This window comes from Epinephelus lanceolatus, chromosome 10 (assembly GCF_041903045.1).
Source record: "Epinephelus lanceolatus isolate andai-2023 chromosome 10, ASM4190304v1, whole genome shotgun sequence".
Taxonomy (NCBI): Eukaryota; Metazoa; Chordata; class Actinopteri; order Perciformes; family Serranidae; genus Epinephelus; species Epinephelus lanceolatus.
The window spans coordinates 4,937,230-4,955,739 of record NC_135743.1 but is presented as its reverse complement, the minus strand read 5'-3'; the positions used below and the strand labels follow the sequence as shown (position 1 = coordinate 4,955,739).

At 40.7% G+C, this 18,510-nt stretch overlaps 1 protein-coding gene across 23 annotated transcripts in view; it reads right to left on the bottom strand.

Annotated features, from left to right (window-relative positions):
• mef2d (myocyte enhancer factor 2d) overlaps positions 1–17,010 on the bottom strand; it is a 144,555-nt gene extending 127,545 nt beyond the window's left edge. For 12 of the 23 annotated variants that reach the window (XM_078171333.1, XM_078171339.1, XM_078171343.1 and 9 more), the window contains exon 1: positions 16,837–17,010. The gene's annotated coding sequence lies outside the window, so the exon portion shown is untranslated. The remainder of the gene's footprint in view (positions 1–16,836) is intronic. The other 11 variants (XM_078171332.1, XM_078171338.1, XM_078171342.1 and 8 more) reach the window with 1 other exon arrangement.
• Positions 17,011–18,510: the final 1,500 nt, after the last annotated feature.

The following is an 18,510-nucleotide window of genomic DNA, read 5'->3' as shown; positions in this document are numbered from 1 at the left end:
TTTCTATCAGACAACAGTAGAACGTTGCAGAGAGCTTCAACCTCAAGTCGCATGTCGGCCAGCATGTGTTTCTGCTTCTTTGCCCTTGAGCAAGAAATCCCCCCGACCTCCAAGGTTACTGCTCTGTGGCTAAGTAAAGCGACCTTTGACCTTTGTTTGAATGAGGACAAGTTAATGTTTCCTGAAGCAAATCAGTCCCACACACTGCAGTATTGTTGGCTGTGCATTTCAATCAAAGAGATATGTCTATGTAATGGATATCAAATGCATGTTGTAAATATACTAGTGCTGGGCAGTATACTGGTATTGATTTTCCACATGATATGAATTTTCCATATTCCGTCATACTGCTGTATAGCTGAGACAGTTACAGGAGTGTGTCACTAACTATAATAATTTTACCTTTACAGAATTACACCACGGAACGGCATGTTGGGTACAGCTGGTCAGCTAGCCAGTTAGCATAACAGTCTGTTAACAGCTAACAGCAACAGTAGAAGAACAGAAAAGTGAGGTGGAAGATGAAGGAAGAGAGATCGGAGATGCACCGGAAGAACTTGTGCACAAGAGAGGAGCTGATTTTTGGGGGTTTCAAAAATCAAACAAGGCATTAGTTTGTCAGGCTGCTGTTGTTGCCATGGTGGTAATGCTAGCAACTTACCTCACCGTCACCTCAGCAGAAAACGTGTGTTGAATACGTGGTTACGATGTCGGATTTGAGGCAGCCAGTAGCGCCAGTGGAACGGTAAAACCAAAAGGGTCAGACATCACTTGAAGCACTCCACCTCTGCAAGGACATGGTCCCGCTACAGACAGGCGAGAACGACCGGCTCAGAGCAATGATTAAAATACTGGATTCAAAGTATGTGTTCACGGGGCGAAAATGTGAGAAATATCTCTTAAATGAATACTTAAATACTTTGAGCAAAAACATTTATTTGTATTTTTACATTACACTACTGTCTTTATTGTATGCTTTTGTGGGGCCAAGCAAACCCTACAGTAATCAAACCCTTCAGTATATAATTGATTGCATTAAAATGCTTTTACAGGTATTTCATGTATTCAAGAAAGTAGAACAAGGTGTCTGCAGGTATCAGACAGTTAAATTTAATGCTTTATAAGACCTCTTCCAGACACCATTTAACCAAATTTAGGACAGATTTTTGGACATATCATCACAAATCATTATTTATTTAAACATCGCAGGTAAGCATTGAAGTTAAGATAAAATGTTTGTAGTTAAGACCTCACAAATTCAAATTTAAGACAATTTAATGAGTTTAAAGGCCTTATTGTAACATTAAATTTAAGACATTTTAAGACTTTTTAAGGACCTGTAGACACCCTGTGGAATAAAGCACTGTAGACCTATATAAAGTCCCAGTCATGCAAAAAATAAAAAATAAAAAAATAGCGTGATATACCGTGAAAGCACCAGTCTTAAAACATATATACGACAGACGTTTTATTTCTATGAGAAGTACCCACAAACACGAGCCTCCCTGACTATTTTACTTTCAGCACTCTTCATTTGGTTCATCACTTCTCCTCTTTTCACTCTCTTTTTAAAAGCTCCAAGACTATTGAGAACGTAATGGAATTTTAAATAAAAGGCCATACTGCTGAAGGTTGCCAGAAGCTGAACTAAATGGATTCAAATTGAATTTAAGTGGATTTTGACACCACGGCCCAGTCAAGGTCAAGCCAGGCCTGGTTTTTGAGCAGCACAGCAGCCCTGAGAGCGCTGCGGCTCCCCGCTCAAGCTCTTGTTATTTAAGGTTAATCCTGCAAATTGTGTTGGGTTTAAGTTGCATTTAACCTACATAGAAGCTGTAGGTTGTGTCTTGATCCAGGACCACTGCCCTCTGATCCCACCACACACCCGATACAATGTCCATTTGGCTGGCTTTGCATCAGATGACCTCTTTGGTTGGTAAAGACTATATTAAAAGAAAATACAACTTAATCTGGATAAAGTGCTGCAGCGTAAGGGAGCGACTGCGAAGGGAGTGAGATCACAAAACAGCACGGACACCCGGAGATGAAATGTAATGAGAGGACCAGAGTCCTACAGATTCCATAATCCCTGATCAAAATAAATGTTACGTGCGTTCAGTGTTTTCATTTGCTCATCTGTTTCTACCTCGTAGCCAAAATGAGGTCAGCGCAGATTTCCAATTTGGCTCCAAAGCTGGTTATTTCCAGCAATTTCTTCTGAGGCGGACCGGATAAATTTAGTGCCCTGAACAGGGTATTTTTAGCAAAAATCAACAACTGAGTAGGGATTTACCACACAGGTTGCTGTTTTCTCATTTCCGTTTACATTTTATGTAACAGATCTTCATGGAATGATTACTGCAGAGATCAGTGTGAGGAGACCTGGTGAGCTGTGTGACTAATGTTGCTCAACAAACAGAATAGAAATCATTCCACAATTAAGTCATCAATGATATCAGAGTAGTATATATAAATATATATATATGTGTGTGTGTGTGCGTGTGTGGGACTTCGACATCTAGCTCAAGGGCACTTTGGCCGAACACTCAGAAACAATCCTGTGACCTTTCAGATTACAAGACTCTCCCTTTAAGTCCAGGCCACCCTGCTGCCCTACTTCCCCAGAATCCATTCCATCATCTGAGGACAGAGCAGAGGAGTTCACTGCTGCTCTGTTTATCTGGGAGATGAATGGAAAGTCTGTGGTAAACCACAGAGGGTTGATTATAATTTAGGCCAGGGTGACAGTCACAGCAAACTCCAGCAAACAGGAATTTAGGATCCAACTTTCCCTTTAAGCGCGGAGGCGGTGTGTGTATGTGTGTGTGTGCCACTCCTGCTGAAAGCTGAGACCCACAGTCGCTACTCGTCCAGAAAGCCACAACATATCAGGTTGTTTTCGTAGCAACACGACTTCCTAATGTTTCACATCATGTTTCACTGATTAAAACAAATAAATAAGGATCGAGTCCCAGTTCCCGAGCAAACTGTTCTGGGTTAAAGACATTTCTGACTCCAGTGTAACAGGCCAGGCCTTTAGACCAAACAACCACAGGAAAGTTTGAGTTATCACATCTGCTAGCAACCCTCTCCACATTGTCGCATTACTCTCACACTGTCATATAAATATATTAAATCATAGCCAAAGTTGACATTAAGCCAGTGTTCTTCTACAGCTGATTGCATTTAGACAAGATTTATGATTTAAGAACTTTAGCTTCTTTTAGTGAATAAAAAAAGGTTTTTGAAGAAATCACATTTCTTTTACTTTTTTTTTTTTTTAATAATAGAAAGGCACCAGGACATGTCAGCCCTGTTAGCTGCCTCTAGACTTAAACCTAATTCCCAACATCATGGTGGCCTGAGTTTTGGTGAGGATGTGTTAGCGTGAGGAATCACAGATAGATCCAACAACAGGCACCCCCTGGACTATAAGACAGCGTTTGGCAGCATTTGGGCGTCTACAAAGTTGAAGGCCAAAGGTACTTGGACAAGGGGCGTCGGTGACTTAGTGGTAGAGCAGGCGCTCCATGTACAAGGCTGTTGCCGCAGCAGCCCAGGTTCGACTCCAGCCTGTGGCCCTTTGCTGCATGTCTCTCCCTCTCTCTCTCTCTACCCCTTTCACACTTCACTATCCTATCAATTAAAGGCAAAAAAAAAAAAAGCCCTAAAAAATATCTTTAAATGAAAGAAAAAAAAAAAAAAAAAAAAAAAGGTACTTGGACAAGAGGCACACTGTATGCAAGTAAATTCAGGTTATTTAGATCACTATAAATACACGTTTTAAAAGTAGAGAAAAAAATAATGTGTAGAAATTAAAAATTTTGATCAACATGCATCGATAATTATTTCATAATTGTATCATGGCCCTCTGAATCAGAACTGAATCATGACGTGCAGAGAGATTCCCATCGCTAGAGGTTCTTGAAAAGTCCAACCCCTGGTTCAAGGTCATTTTGAGGGGCAGTAACTATGGCCCATGACCTCAGGTCAGACTTTGGTTCCCCGAGGTGAAATCCAAGTAAAAATGTCTGACTTCCTAAAAAGGTTTCTGGATTCCTGGAGCAGTGATTAAAAAGGACTAAAAAGGTATAACTGGTGTTCCAAAGCAGCAACAACTGCACTTCCTCTAATGTCCACTTGAGGCTGGCTCCAGAAGTCAATCCCCACAGACCCCCATGTTAAAATGTCCAACTTTACAGCAGTAACTAACATGTCTACAGCCTGGTACAAAAACAGTTTTGGTCTCTATAGCATATTTCAACATTCATGACAACTGTATGGGGGGGCAAATTTTTTTTTTTAACATTTTCCAACTCCCAACACGTCACATATCGCAACTTGCTCAGTGGACTTTTGCTGTCTAGATATGATGGGATAGGTGTCCTAGGTGCGTCTGTTGCTAACGTTCTGGGACGTCATGTCAATTTCCATCTGTTACATGCATTGTGTCTTAAGAAAATAAATTTCTGTTTCTGCTTGTAAGATGGATACAGTCTTTTACAAAATAAACTCACATCAGTAAAACACCTAGTGACATCATAGTTTGGCTCAACATTCATATGGGAAGGGAACACCGGCCTCCTGGATGGAAGTCATGTTTGTTGGACCCATCCATCTCCCCTCCTGCCCGTCTTCAGGAACTATCCAGCTCCTTAAATTACATTGTTTTCCAACAGCATTTCAAACTGACACTGTCCTGGCGGAATTATAAACTAACGCTGGCTTTTCTCATCGGTGTCTGACATGTATATTACTGACCAAGTGACGATATTTGACGACTTCGGAATCAGAAAGAGCTATAATTCTTATATAACTCACCCATTTACATTTTATTAAGGCCTAAAGTTACGCATAATTAGGGGCGTGGTCACTTGGAGTGACAGACTGTCTGCTGGAAGTGTCCTTGGGCTCTCGGTCACTTCCAGATCCACAGATCCTCGCTCCTCCACAGCTCCACCCTCTTCTACTTCTCCTACTGCTCCAACAAACACGATAGTGATGAACTCGTCTTTAGAAGAGAGGGAGTCCACAAACCAAAAGGTGACGTCACGGTAGCTACGTCCATTATTTTATACAATCTATGGTTGTTCCACACAGCAAAGAGTGGGTTTATCTAAACTCTGCCATAACTTCAGAGGATTACAATTACAGAAACATCAAGACGCGCAAGTATTTATCATTTAATTTATGTTATAAAATGTGTAAAGCCAAACTTCCAAAAAAAAAACCATCTACAACTAACATTTTGCATTCAAAGCTTTAACTTGAAAGCTTCATTAGGAAGTGAATTATGGCTGCTGTTTGAACGAGTTGATAAAAAAATAAAAAATGACTGCTGACATGAAAGCCAAGCACATTTTGGGATTCTATTAAATCTATGAGTCATCTTAAGAGCTCCGCTCATGAAATAGTAATGCATTTAAAGATTGAATCATCTGTGTTTGTTAAATATTGAATGGTGAATTTAGCATGGCAAAAGTGTTCCAAATGGATACGCGCAGACGTGTTTGACATTTTATTGACCTCTCAGATACCGATACGAGTAGTTCTCTGAAGTCACTGCAGCCAAATGAACACAAGCAGAAATTTCAGCACATTGCAGCATCAAAACCCCGAAGAGTCTCTCCAGTGATCATCTCAAATAATTAGGAAGTCGAATATTATAAAATGGTGTCTTCTGTCATCACAACAAAAACATACCAGAGGCTGTCCGACGAGTCCCTCTTCGACTAACACTGACGGTTATTTAAATAAACCAACTTAGTGACACTCTCGGGGGACAGATGACATTCTTAAACATCCCTCCTCACAGACAAATGTGATTTGTTTGCACAAAATGCTTTTAAGTCTTAATCATTTATTTCCTCAAAAGCCTTCGGCGAGGATAAATATGCTTGATCAAATCAAATTTTAAGTGGTAATCTTCAGGATTGCATTTAATTTTTGTCTCCGTCGGCACTTACTGCAGCGCTTCCAATGATCACCTGTCAATCAAACCATGTGGGCGGAATTTTTATGTTGGGATTGTTTCGGTTTCTGTAATTGGTGCTCTTTTTCTTTGTCTCTTCAACCACGAAGACAACGACACCTGCAGGTCTTCTTCTATTTCAAACGAACCAAAAATGTGAAACACATCCCTTCTTTGCTGCAGACAAAGTAGCCCAAAGAAAAAGTACCAGACACCAAATGTTTAGATGTGTATATGAAAAAACGACTTCATGACGAAACAGAATAAAAATCTCAGAAGTACTGACATTAATATGACTGACGATCAGATAATGTCATATAATCCAGTTTGTACTGTAGTTTTCTCATGTAACTGCACAGTGTTGTACAGTAAGAATATAACCAATTCTCTAACAATGCTTCATGGCTTTAGATCTCAAGATCACAACATTATCAACAGATTCAGGTGATTTTGATTAGAATTGACCAGAGATTTGTGTATTGAGATAACCAGCAAACATTACATCATTGCCGTTATCTGGACAGTCTAATAAAATCCAATAAATACTATTATTGAAACACTGCCCGGCCCATATGGGCAGAATGATGACGAGTGATGAAACACAACAAACAAAATTGACAGGAAATTAATCTTGAGAAAAAAAAGATGACTAATTGTTTATTTTCCAGCCTGTCAAATCTGAGAATTAGTTGTATAATATGCTTAATGTCTTTGTAAACTGAATTTTGGGGGATCTGGATTGTTGATTAGACATTTGAAGATGCTATTTTGGGTTCTGGGAACTTGTCATGGGCATTTTTTTTTTCATTTACTGCCATTTTATTGACTAAAACAATTAATTAAATAGGAAACTAGAATTACCACCGAAGGGTTGTATGCCTCCACGAACCACTTAAGTTTCTCTTACAGTTTCCATCCATGTCTGTAAAAACATGGATGCCTCACACACAGAAGATCTATATAATCAGCACAGCTTCAAGATTAGAGTCACCAATTCAGTATCAGACCACATGTCTCCCCTTCTGTTCCTGAGATATGGTGTTGAGTAATGGCCAGAAATGTGTTTTATGCAGAACATTATGTCACAGTGAAGTTGACCTTTGACCAACTGAATACAAGATGTCATCACTTCATAGTTTTATTCCAACAGATATTTGAGTGAAATTTTTTCATAGTTTTTGCCAAAAACATGTTTTCTGAGGTCACACTGACCTTTGACCTTTAACCACCAAATTCTAATCAGTTCATTGCTGAGTCCAAGTGGACGTTTGTGCCAAATTTGAGGAAATTCCCTCTGGTCGTTCTTGAGATATTACGTTCACCAGAATGAGATAGAAGAGGCCACTGTGACCTTGACCTTTGACATTTGGACCACCAAATCCAAATCAGTTCATTGTTAAGTTGGTCCGTTTGTGCCAAATTCTAAAAAATTACTTTAAGGTGTTCTTGAGATATTGCCTTCACAAGAATGAGACAGAAGCAAGGTCACAGTCACTTTGACCTTTGACCACCAAAATGTAATCAATTCATAGTTGAGACCAAGTGGACGTTTGTGCCAAATTTGAAGAAATTCCCTCGAGGTGTTCCTGAGATATTAGAGAAGAGAATGAGACGGGCAGATGTATGTAGGGACATATAGACAACGTAAAAACATAACGCTTCCAGGCCACAGCTATCGCTGGTGTGAAGGCATAAAAACTAGTAATTAATGCAAAACTAGAAGCTAAGGTTGTGATCATTAATGTGCACTATCACTTTAAATGATCAAAACAGAGATGTATTTATATGATGATATCACAGATCTCATTGCTTTATACATTACACATTACACCTGTGAAGGCTGTCCAATAGAGAGTCACCAGCGAGTCTCCTGACTGTCCAGCAGCAGCTGAGGAGCTCATCAGACTGCAGCCTGTCCAACACAAACACAGCTTAACTAACAGCAAACCACCGTCAGGCTGTTTGAAGAAGCCTCCGTCCTGCACCACCATCATCAACACTCTCCACGGCTCAGAAATCCCTCCACTCACTAAGCTACCACTTCACAGAAACACACACACTTCAATCCTACACTTTCTCCTCAGGGTGGGCCTGCTTCACCTCTCTGCCCTCCGGACTGAAGACCCCCCCATGCCGTTCCTCCTCTCTGTATGCTCATTACCTTAATTGATGTTTAACCTGTAGATTGGCAGCTGATGATGGCTCAATTAAGAGCTTGCTGGAGGACAGGGATTAGTCCTGTGTAAGTAAGGCGGTTTCTTGCCCTGTAGCCACGACTCCTCCGGACCCTGATCCTTCACTTCGGCCCCGAGGGTCAACGCACGGAGGACATGTTGGCAAACGGCTCCAAACAAGCTACGACAAGGAAACACTTCCACCATGCATGTACTGCTGGGAATGATTATTTTCATCATCAATTAATCTGCTGGCTGTTTACTCAATAAATCAATTTAAAACATTGACTGTCTGGTCTATAAAATGTCACTATATAGTCATAAATGTCCAACACAGTCTCCAGAGCTCCTGGTGATGTCTTCACACTGTTTAATTTTCTCCGTTTAAAATACAAAAAGACTCTTGAAAGCTATAACACAAGAAAATGGGCCGAGAGCTAACACAGACCTAACAGGATGGATGCTCAGATTCAGATTTATTCTTTGAGTGTTGCCAGCTGGTGTGAAAAAAAAAGCTGGTAAATTACAGCCGAGTGAAGCAGGTTTCGTGCTTAACCAGAAATACAGGAATCAAATGCTTCTCAGCTGTCCCTGATTTCCTCAACTGCCCGAAGATGCAGCCTGGTGAGACAACACTTTGTGGAAAGTCTGTAAAAGTGAAAACACTTTGTTGACAATGTTTCTTGGTCGAACATTAAATTTCCTTCCGATAATTATCAACATTTTCTCCTGTTTAATACTAAACTAAAAACATTTACACTCATGCTCATTACTACGGTTGCAGCGGTGTACCAGTTCTAAGATATAACATAGCTTGCTTGTCTGCGATACTGGAAAAAAATGCAACTGGATGGAGAATCTCATCTTTATTTTACTTATTTTCAAGAGGGAGAGTTTTTAAACATACTTTCATTTTTTAAAAAAAAAAGGGTTGCAGCGGTCAGTCTTTATTTTACTTTTTACACAAACTGTAATTTAATGGTTTCAAGTTTCAAATGTATTGATAAAACATTTGTTTAACCAAAAATAACCTTTTCATTACTTTAAGGATCATTTTGAGTTACAATAAGAATGTATGGTACGATAATAATAATTCTGTAGTACCGTGATACGCAATATTTTCTGAGATTGTTATCGTACCGTGAAAATTTCATACTTTAGCAAACCTACTTGCAACTTATGCTTGTTTTCATTGTTTTATTGGGTCTTTTAAATTACTGTTTTTTGTCTAAAGTGTCAGAAAAACAAAATCTACTGCATGATTATAACTTATTATAACTGTTAAATTTATACTCATGAAAATGCAAAAGCTAGAAGGCACCAAGCGGCAAACTCCCAGGCTGAAAAAGGAAGCTAATGTGGACGTCCCAAAAACTGCAGTTCCTTTAATGTCCACTTGAGGCTGCATCAAAGAGTGAGTCAAACCCCACAGATCCCCACGTCAAAATGTCCGACTTTACAGCAGAAAGAAACCCGTTTACAGCCTGGTACAAAAAACTGTTTTAGTCTCTGTAGCTAATTTCAACATTCATGACAACTGTATGAGGGTGAATTTTTATATAACTCACCCGTTTATATTTTATTAAGGCTTAAAGTTATGCATTTTTATGGGTGGAGAAAACGGGAGTCCACAAACCAATGGGTGACATCACAGTAGCTACGTCCACTTTTTACACAGTCTATCGAAGATAGATTGTACTGTTATTTGATGAAAGCTTATTATCCAAACTATCCATCACTTGAGCTTAAAGATATTTCTTGAACTTGGTACAGCAATTTTGACGTTCAGTTATTTATAGCACCACAGTATCAGAGCACAATTGAGAGAGGGGACACAAAATCATAAAAAGAGACACACATAAATATTAAACATATATTTAAATCTCTATTAAGTATAAACTATTAAGAGAAAAAGTTCATTCATTGCTGAAGCAGCATTTAGTACCAATCCACCCACGTTGCCATTAAAAAAAATTTCACAACATTTTTGGAGAGCTGAACAGGAGCAACACAAAATTGTCAGTCATGTGACATTTGCAGACGAGCTCAGCTTCCCCTTGCTGCTAATTTGGCATGTGAAACTGACAATGAATCAAATCCAAAACTGTAACACGCTGAACTTTTCCACTCCAGTTCAAGCCAAAGAAAACAAACAGCAGGTATGATGAGCGGCACCAAGAGAGGCAAATCTCGCCCGGTCTGGTTCCTCCACCCTGCGTGGTGCTTCTCTAGCTGCAAGCTCAGAAAGGAGGCCATTTTGAAATCACAGTAGGGGGAGAGTGGATTGTGAGGTGAGGCTTGCTGCTTCTACTTCCCACATTAAGTGGCTGATGGTCTCCTCTTTGTGCAAAAACACCTTTGGCTTTAAGTTCCATTAACAGAGAGGGAGAGAGGACATTTCTTTCCCTCTTTCAATGTGCTGGGGTAAAGCGCTGCCCTGCGATGATTGAATCATAGCCATAATAGCAGAAGGCAGAGGCCTGCTGCGCGGCTGAGTTCTTCCTGTTCTCCTCGCTCAGCGTGGGAACAGCCGTGGACAAAATCTGCCCTGGAATCAGCACACAAAGGAGGCCATGAAAGCAACCAGTCCAGAGCAGGTAGTAATTGCTCCTTTCTCCTGAAACGCACCGTCCGTTTGAAAAGGAGCACGACTTATGGTGTGAGGCTTTTAGTTTGACAGCAGTGAAGGGGGCATGCTCGTCTAACCCGGCTTACAAGAAGGGTTCTTCTGCCGTCGTGGGAGGAGAACGCGGGTCAGCTGCAGGCGAACACACGGAAAACACATGTCCGCTGAGGCTAATCCATTGTACATGTCTGAAGCTGAAAAGATAAACTGCCAAATCAATGAGGTGGCAGGGGACTCGCCCTCCACATCACAGTGGCTACAGTAGAGCAGCTCACCTCTTTTCAGCATTTAAACTCACCAGCTCTCTACCTTCCTTTCTAACCACTCTCCAACACACCTTTACCTTCCACACTGAGCTGATGTCACTGTCCGCTCTCAGCCTGGGCTTCAGCAGTGATTAAAGCCCATCAATACTCGGTCTGGCCAGCAAACAAATTGATTAGTGAAAATTAGACTCCAGTTAAAATTACAGTGCACGCCAAAGGGTTCCAGTGCCTAAGTCTCCGGGGTCTTGACTAATGGAGAGCTCTGGAGAATCTGTCAGGAAATTAATGTGTCGCTGCTCACTTGCTCTTTAGTTTAATTCAAACCCTTTGTTTGGTCTTATTCTGCTCTCCACAGACCACCTCTGCTCCAGTGTCTCAACAGTAATATTTAGGTGTGAAACATGATGAAACATTTTATTGTTTCATCTATAAATGTCAGAAAATACTGAAATAGATATTCATGAAGCAGGGATAGGCAACTTGTGGCTCCAGAGTCATATGTGGCTCTTTAGTAGCTCTCCAGTGGCTCCCTATGAATTTGACAAAATAAAATATGGAAATGTATCCATTTTTTATAATAAATTTTAATTTGTATCACTGTTGTAGGCCTAAAGAAAGTTAAATTATCTAACTGCAAAAATGTGTAGCGTATACATGGAATTTTTTAAAAAGTTTTAACATTTCATCAACTAAAATGTGCATTATACCACGACGCCTGCCGCCTTTCCACTGAAATATGACAAACCTCAATAGCGGTGGCTAGTCTTGAGTCTCCCTAGCTAGGCTAGCTATTGACTCCAAATCCAAATAAGAAAAAGTCTCAGAGGAAAATTGTAAATTTAATATTGTGTGGACACATTTGTTTGTTTGTCTTTCAACCCCAACGCTGCATAGTTTAAGTAACAAGCTGCCCTTGTCCTACCAGCCATCTTGTTGTAAAACATGTAAATGAATGCTCATTTTGACCTATTGGTGATGGGGATTGGATTATTTAGACTTAATAGGCTCTTAAACTCCATTATGAGGCTCAAATATGTTTTGTAGCGCCACGCAGATTTAGCAAAGGTTGCTGACGCCTGGACTAAAGGAATCATCTATTACCACCACTGTAGATTCATTTTTTGTTTATAAACGAATCAATTAATGGACGAGTCAAATTTGAAACTAGTGGCAAATCTACGAATATTTTATGAATATTTTTCTTTGTTTTATTAGTAACAAAACCCATAAATAACTTAAAGATTAGAAAATAAGGTTTGATTGATTGACAACTTAATCCTTTAAATGCCAGACAGATTACATGTTTGCAAAATGACTCTTGAGCTTTTACATTTTACATGATCTTCCTCAGCGGATGAAGTTTTGTTGTTTTCTGAGAACCTCGACGAAGACTTCTCGTCCATGTTGGCTTTGGTGCTTTGAGACCAACACGAACCAGAACTACTTAAAGTGCTCTGGAAAAAATGGGAAATTTAACATCTACCGTTTCATGACAATCAGGCAAAGTCCATCTGCTGAGGAAGGTCACGTGATGTGAACAAAAGCTCCAGAGCAGCTACTAATTGACGTTGTGGTGACGCAGTTGTGTCAACTGCTTTCTCCACCGTCAAGAATGATTTTTCAGTATTCCTTCCTGATTTAAAAACAGAGGACTAACATGTCTGTTCAAAGATTTGTTAGAAATTGATCTTAATAAATTGTTTTTTTCCATCTATCCAAAAAGGAAACAGCTCTTAGGACCCAAGCCGACCAAAATAACAGTCAAATGTCAGTGAGAGGTATATGACTGAACTGAAGCAGAAAATATCTATAAATCAGACTGAAAATAAATGACTGAAAATCAGAATTGTTGGCAATTAATCAAGCAAAATCGCCAAACACTCGCTGCTCCCAGCTTCAACAATGAGAGAATTTACAGCTTTTTCTATAATATATTATAGTAAATTCTACAAATTAAATGGACTATTATATTTGATGGGTTTTCCAGTGTTGGCAAGACAAAACAGAACACTTTAATGTGGCATATTTCACAATTTTATAGTAGAAAAATTATTCATCGATTGAGTAAGAAAATAATCGTTAGTTGCAGCCTGGATGCTGGAGCCAGTACAAATGTTAGTATATGCAGGCACACATGCTCAAAGACCTTAGACTGAACTTTTACATGCTGTAACACACAAGGAAGTGCACAAATGTGCACTTAGGCACACTCAGAGTCACTTCATCATGCCTCCCTTAGACACCGACGCTCTCTGTAATGTCTGCAGAGCACGACGGCTGACTGCCTGTGTTTGCAATTCAGCAGGAAGCTGCAGCAGGAGAGAATGATTGTACTTCCTCAAATTAACACAAGCAAGGAGGGAGAGGAGGGGGTCGGGGTTTTTTTCCCCCCACTGTGTTTTGACTGTAGCCAACAGAGCACACGATGGAGCACATGGCTGAGCTTCAGTAAGGAAAACCCAAACCCCAGTCCTGTCTCCACACAAACACTGACGCTGTGAATTTGGATGGATGTTCAGGAGAATTAATTCCAAGATTATTTTCACTATAAAAACTGTCTCCTTAAGTTTTGTCCTGGCAGGGAGCTTTACTCTGTCGATGAGAGCGGTGCGCAGCTTCGTCTGCAGTCACGGTTCTCAGGGACACAAAAGCCCATTACTGGAGCTGAGCCCATAAGTTATCTGCAGCTTAAGCCCCTTTTCACAGAACAAGTCCAGTTACAATATTTTGTTCAATTTATGGAATGTGCTCCTGTGTGAGTACATGAGTGAAGGGGAGAGCCCTCCAGAGACTTCAGAGAGAGACTCTGCCGCACGAATGTAACATAAGGAGAGAGGTATCAGATCTTCAGCTTAAGTGCGCCATCAACATTTCTCCCATCCTGCTGAGATGCACAACAGTGGATGGAGATGATGATGATGGTGATACAGGGCAAGAATTGAGGCCTCAATACAAGAGAGTCTGCATGGTCACATGTGACAGTGGGAGGAGAGATAAGATAAGGTGATATGCTTGTGTGTGAGGAGGCAGAGCTCCAAATAGCTCCGACATCTTGACAATGTCAGAAACAACAGAGTGTTTACTTTTGTTTATCAGCCACAACTCTGGCTCGCTCACACCTCAGACAACACAAAGACAAAACTAGAATTGCCACCCTGCAATTGTATGACTCCACGCACCAGTCAAGTTTCTCTGACAGTTTCCATCCATCATCTATGAAAACACGGATGCTTCACACACACAGAAGAACTCTATAATCAGCACAGTTTCAAGATTAGAGTCACCAATTCAGTATCTGACCAAATGTCTCTCCTTCTGTTCCTGAGATATGACGTTGAGTAAAGGCCAGAAAAGTGTTTTATGCAGAACATTATGATGTCACCATGAAACTGACATTTGACCTTTTGAATAAAAAACATCAACACTCCATTGGTTTATTCTATTAAACATGTTTGTTAAATTTTGTCATAATCAGCATGAGAATTCTTAAGTTATAGCCAAAAACACATTTTGTGAGGTCACAGTGACCTTTGACCTTCAACCAACAAATTCCAATCAGTTTATTCTTCAGTCCAGGTGGACGTTTGTGTCAAATTTGAAGAAATTACCTTAAGATGTTTTGGAAATATCACGTTCACAAGAATTAGATGGATGCAAGGTCACAGTGACCTTGACCTTTCACTACCAAAATCAAATCAGTTCACTGTTGAGGCCAGGTGAACGTTTGTGCCAAATTTGAAGAAATTCCCTCAAGGGATTTGTGAAATATCGCGTTCACAAGAATGGGACAGACAAAATCACAGTGACCTTCACCTTTGACCTCTGACCACTAAATTCTACACAGGTTATTCTTAATCCAAGTGGACGTTTGTGTCAAATTTGAAGAAATTACCTCAAGATATTGCATTCATGAGAATGGGATGGACAGACAACCCAAAAACTCATACTACCTCCGACCACAGCTATCGCCGGTGCGGAGGCATAAAAAAGATGCTGACACAAACCTGTCTCCATGGTGACAGTATTCATTATGAAGCTGGAATTTAACCAGTACTGTTAGTTCAACTTTTTAGTGCTGGTCACTTCAAACAGCAGCAAACTTTCTAACAGGCATCAGTTTGAAGATTTGAGCTTTAAACCAAAGGAGAGCAGAGGGATGAGAGAAAGAAGAGATCTGACGTTAGCTAGTGTAGTTTTCTCTGAACCAGGTTCTGGCCGTAGGAGACATTTTCACTTCAGACCTCTAATTTGTGACTTTCTGGGATGCATTCACACTTCTTGATTTAGCCTGGTTTATCTTAAAACAGGAGTCTTGCAAATTCTTTAATTAATATTTACAGTCTTGGTATTTGCAGCTCTTTTATCCGACTGAACTGAGAGATACGGGAGGAATCCTGCAGGACACGTTCTGGTTTATTTCACAGACTCGAACCTGCAGCTCCCGGCCAAAATATGAGCCTCTCCAGTTTATTGTCCATCCCTCCATTCAGTTTACATCTCTATATTACCTATCTTATGTGGACAAACACTCGTCTGTGAGCCTGTGAGACGTCCTGTGTCCCACTGCCAAAGACTCGCCACTAATCTGCTCTCCTCTGACTGCTGGGACGCACACCAGCGCTGCTCAGCACCCTTATCTGGACTGTCTCCCTTGGGATCCTTTCTGGCAACCTGGACTCTACCTGCAGGCTTGCAGAAACACTCATCAGTCCATGTTGCAGCACATCCCTCTGCTGCACTAGATAATGATGTAATATATAACAGTTCCTTCTGCCTCCTGACATGAGACACTTCTCTCCAGAGACATATTCTCATTGTCTTGTTGCCCTCTAATCCCAGTCACCTGCCTCTGTGAGATCCTGCCAGACCAAGGCTGGATGTGGAAACACTGACAGAGAGGATCCAAAAAAAAAAAAAAAATCTCAGAGCTAACCTGACGGGAGCTTTATCCGGGTTTATTGATGCCATCATTACACGGCTGCTTCCACGAGCAAAATGGTTTCCGGGTTTGAGGAGGAAATTAGAAGTTTGATGGCACTCTCTCCCGGGAGAAAAGCAATTACGCACAGCAATGAGAGCACAATTGTCGGAAATGGGCTCATGAAAGAGACATAAAATTATTCGTCAGACACAATTGCTTAAAGGATATGAGGAGAGGCATCCAATGTGGTTATTTTATAAAAGGGGGACGCAATTTCACTAGTCACTTCAGTTTTCTTGAGGCGATGTTCTCTGTCTTTATCTGCCCACTTCTCTCTGCAATGTAAACCTGTCATTTACCGCGTAAACGAAATTGATGGCGCGATAAAAGTTGCCAATAAACTAGACGTGCTCTTCTCAGAGATGAAATCCATTTGCAGAAATGAAGAGAAATCGCGTCAGAAACCGGGCTGACACTTGTCGTAAATCGCTCCTGACAGCTCCTAATGGAGTGTTATTACTGTTGCGCACACACACGGGGCTGAGAGGTGTTATTTTCAGGAGGTGTGCGGGAGTGAAACGTGCAGGCACACAGTGACGGGGAAGCTTTAACTGCAATACTGAGGTTAACTTAGCAAAACTACATCAAGCACCGCGTGTCCTTGACACAAAACACACGGGGAGACTGAGGCTCCTCAGAGTTCCCACAGACCACAACACTGAGCCACTCAGCAACTCCGAGCCAAACATGCAAATACCTCCACAGCAGCAGCTCCGCGGCCGGACACACAGCTGTCAGAGCTGCCCGGACACAGGAAGAGGCACCGAAAACAAAATATGTAGCAAAATGCGGACACAAGCTGCTGAAGAGTGACTTACCCGAGCAGTGTATCCACATCTGTTTGATGAGACGGGAGGTTCAAACGTCACACTTTGTTGCATTCACGTACAAGGAAGGTTTCACCGGAGCCGAACAGTAACTCTCCGCCGAGCGCGGTGGGCTACCAATTTAAAAAATTCTTCCTACTTGATGTACAAGGTAACTATTTAGTTATGGCAAATGGTGCCTAATCTATCCTGAGTGGCATTGCATTATGATTGACAGGAGCGCCGGCCAATGGGAGCGAGCCGTGCGCCACGCTCCGACCAATCACATCGTCAGCGCGGAGTTGATGGAAGGTGAGCTGTGAAGTAGGAAGGGCTGATGGCGACATCATGTGTTAAGAGTTTATATCCCTCCGCTTGTCAGGTTTTGAAAGCTCCACTCTCGTTGCTTTTTTTTAATATTAACAGCAAATCAGAGCTCATATTAATTTTATTTTATTTTTCTAAGTCATATAACAGCCTGTCGCAAGTAATTAAACGATTTTGTCCGGTTAATATTTAAATAATAATGTTATAAAATGTAATACACATATTATAAGTAAGTGAGTGTCATCATGTAGACCCCTGGCGAAATATTAAAGTTGTACATTTACCCTGCAGATTACAGAGCCTGCTAACGACTCGAGCTGCTATTCGGTGAGTTGCAAACATAAACATATCATATTTATCTTTATTAATAGCGGCTAAATTCTCTAAATGCGTATTTAAACATTTGACAGTCCGAGCGGTGTCAGCTTTACTTTGACTGGATGTCAACTGAGCTGTGATGCGCGCCCTACTTTATGTGTTCACGGCGGAGGAACACGGTGTTTACAGTGAGAGGCAGAGTGACGTACAATACATTCAGTGTGGCGCGCGTGAGGCACTATAGCGGCACATGTATTGAAATTTACTTTGGCACGAGCGCGCCTGCGGAGAGTTTTGGGAAGGATGTCAGGCAGCCGACGTGAAGATTTTATTTTATTCTATTTTTGCACTGCTGTCAGTTTCTACTGTATGTGCGTTGCGCTACGTCATGTTACGTCAGCAGATGGCTTGGTTGGGATATTTAAAGCAATACAGATTGTGCCAGAGATTTGTTTTTGTTTTTTTTTTTTGGCTCAAATTTGAAAGTAGTGGAGGAGAAGTCAAAAGAGTCACTCCATCAATCCACCAAACAAATATTACCTCAATTACCTCATCTAAAAAAATTGATTAATAAAGAAAACAATCACTAATTAATATAAAAACAAAACTGAGGTAATAATCATGACAAGACGAATATAAACAAAATGTAGGTCATTTTTAAATCAGCAATTAACATAGACATTTATGGTTCAAAGCAGAGCCATGTGCTGCTAATTAATATGTAATTATTAAAATGAAAAACTAAAAAAGTGTGAGGATATTGCACTCATCTGGTTAGGGACTGTCCATTACTTATGAGGGGGGAGGGAGGGAGGGGTGCAAAAAAAGGGGGAGGCATGTCAAATAAATTTTTTTAAGCACTGGGGAGAGTTTTTTATTTTGCTTTAGGGGAGGGGCATACAAGTTTAAATGGTTGTATTTTTTTATTTATTTTACCCCAGATTTTTAAAGAAAACATGCCTTCCAAACCCACCTGCCTCAATTAAACAATTTATAAAAGCCAGAAACTGTAAAAACAGGAATTATTGTGGGATTTTCACA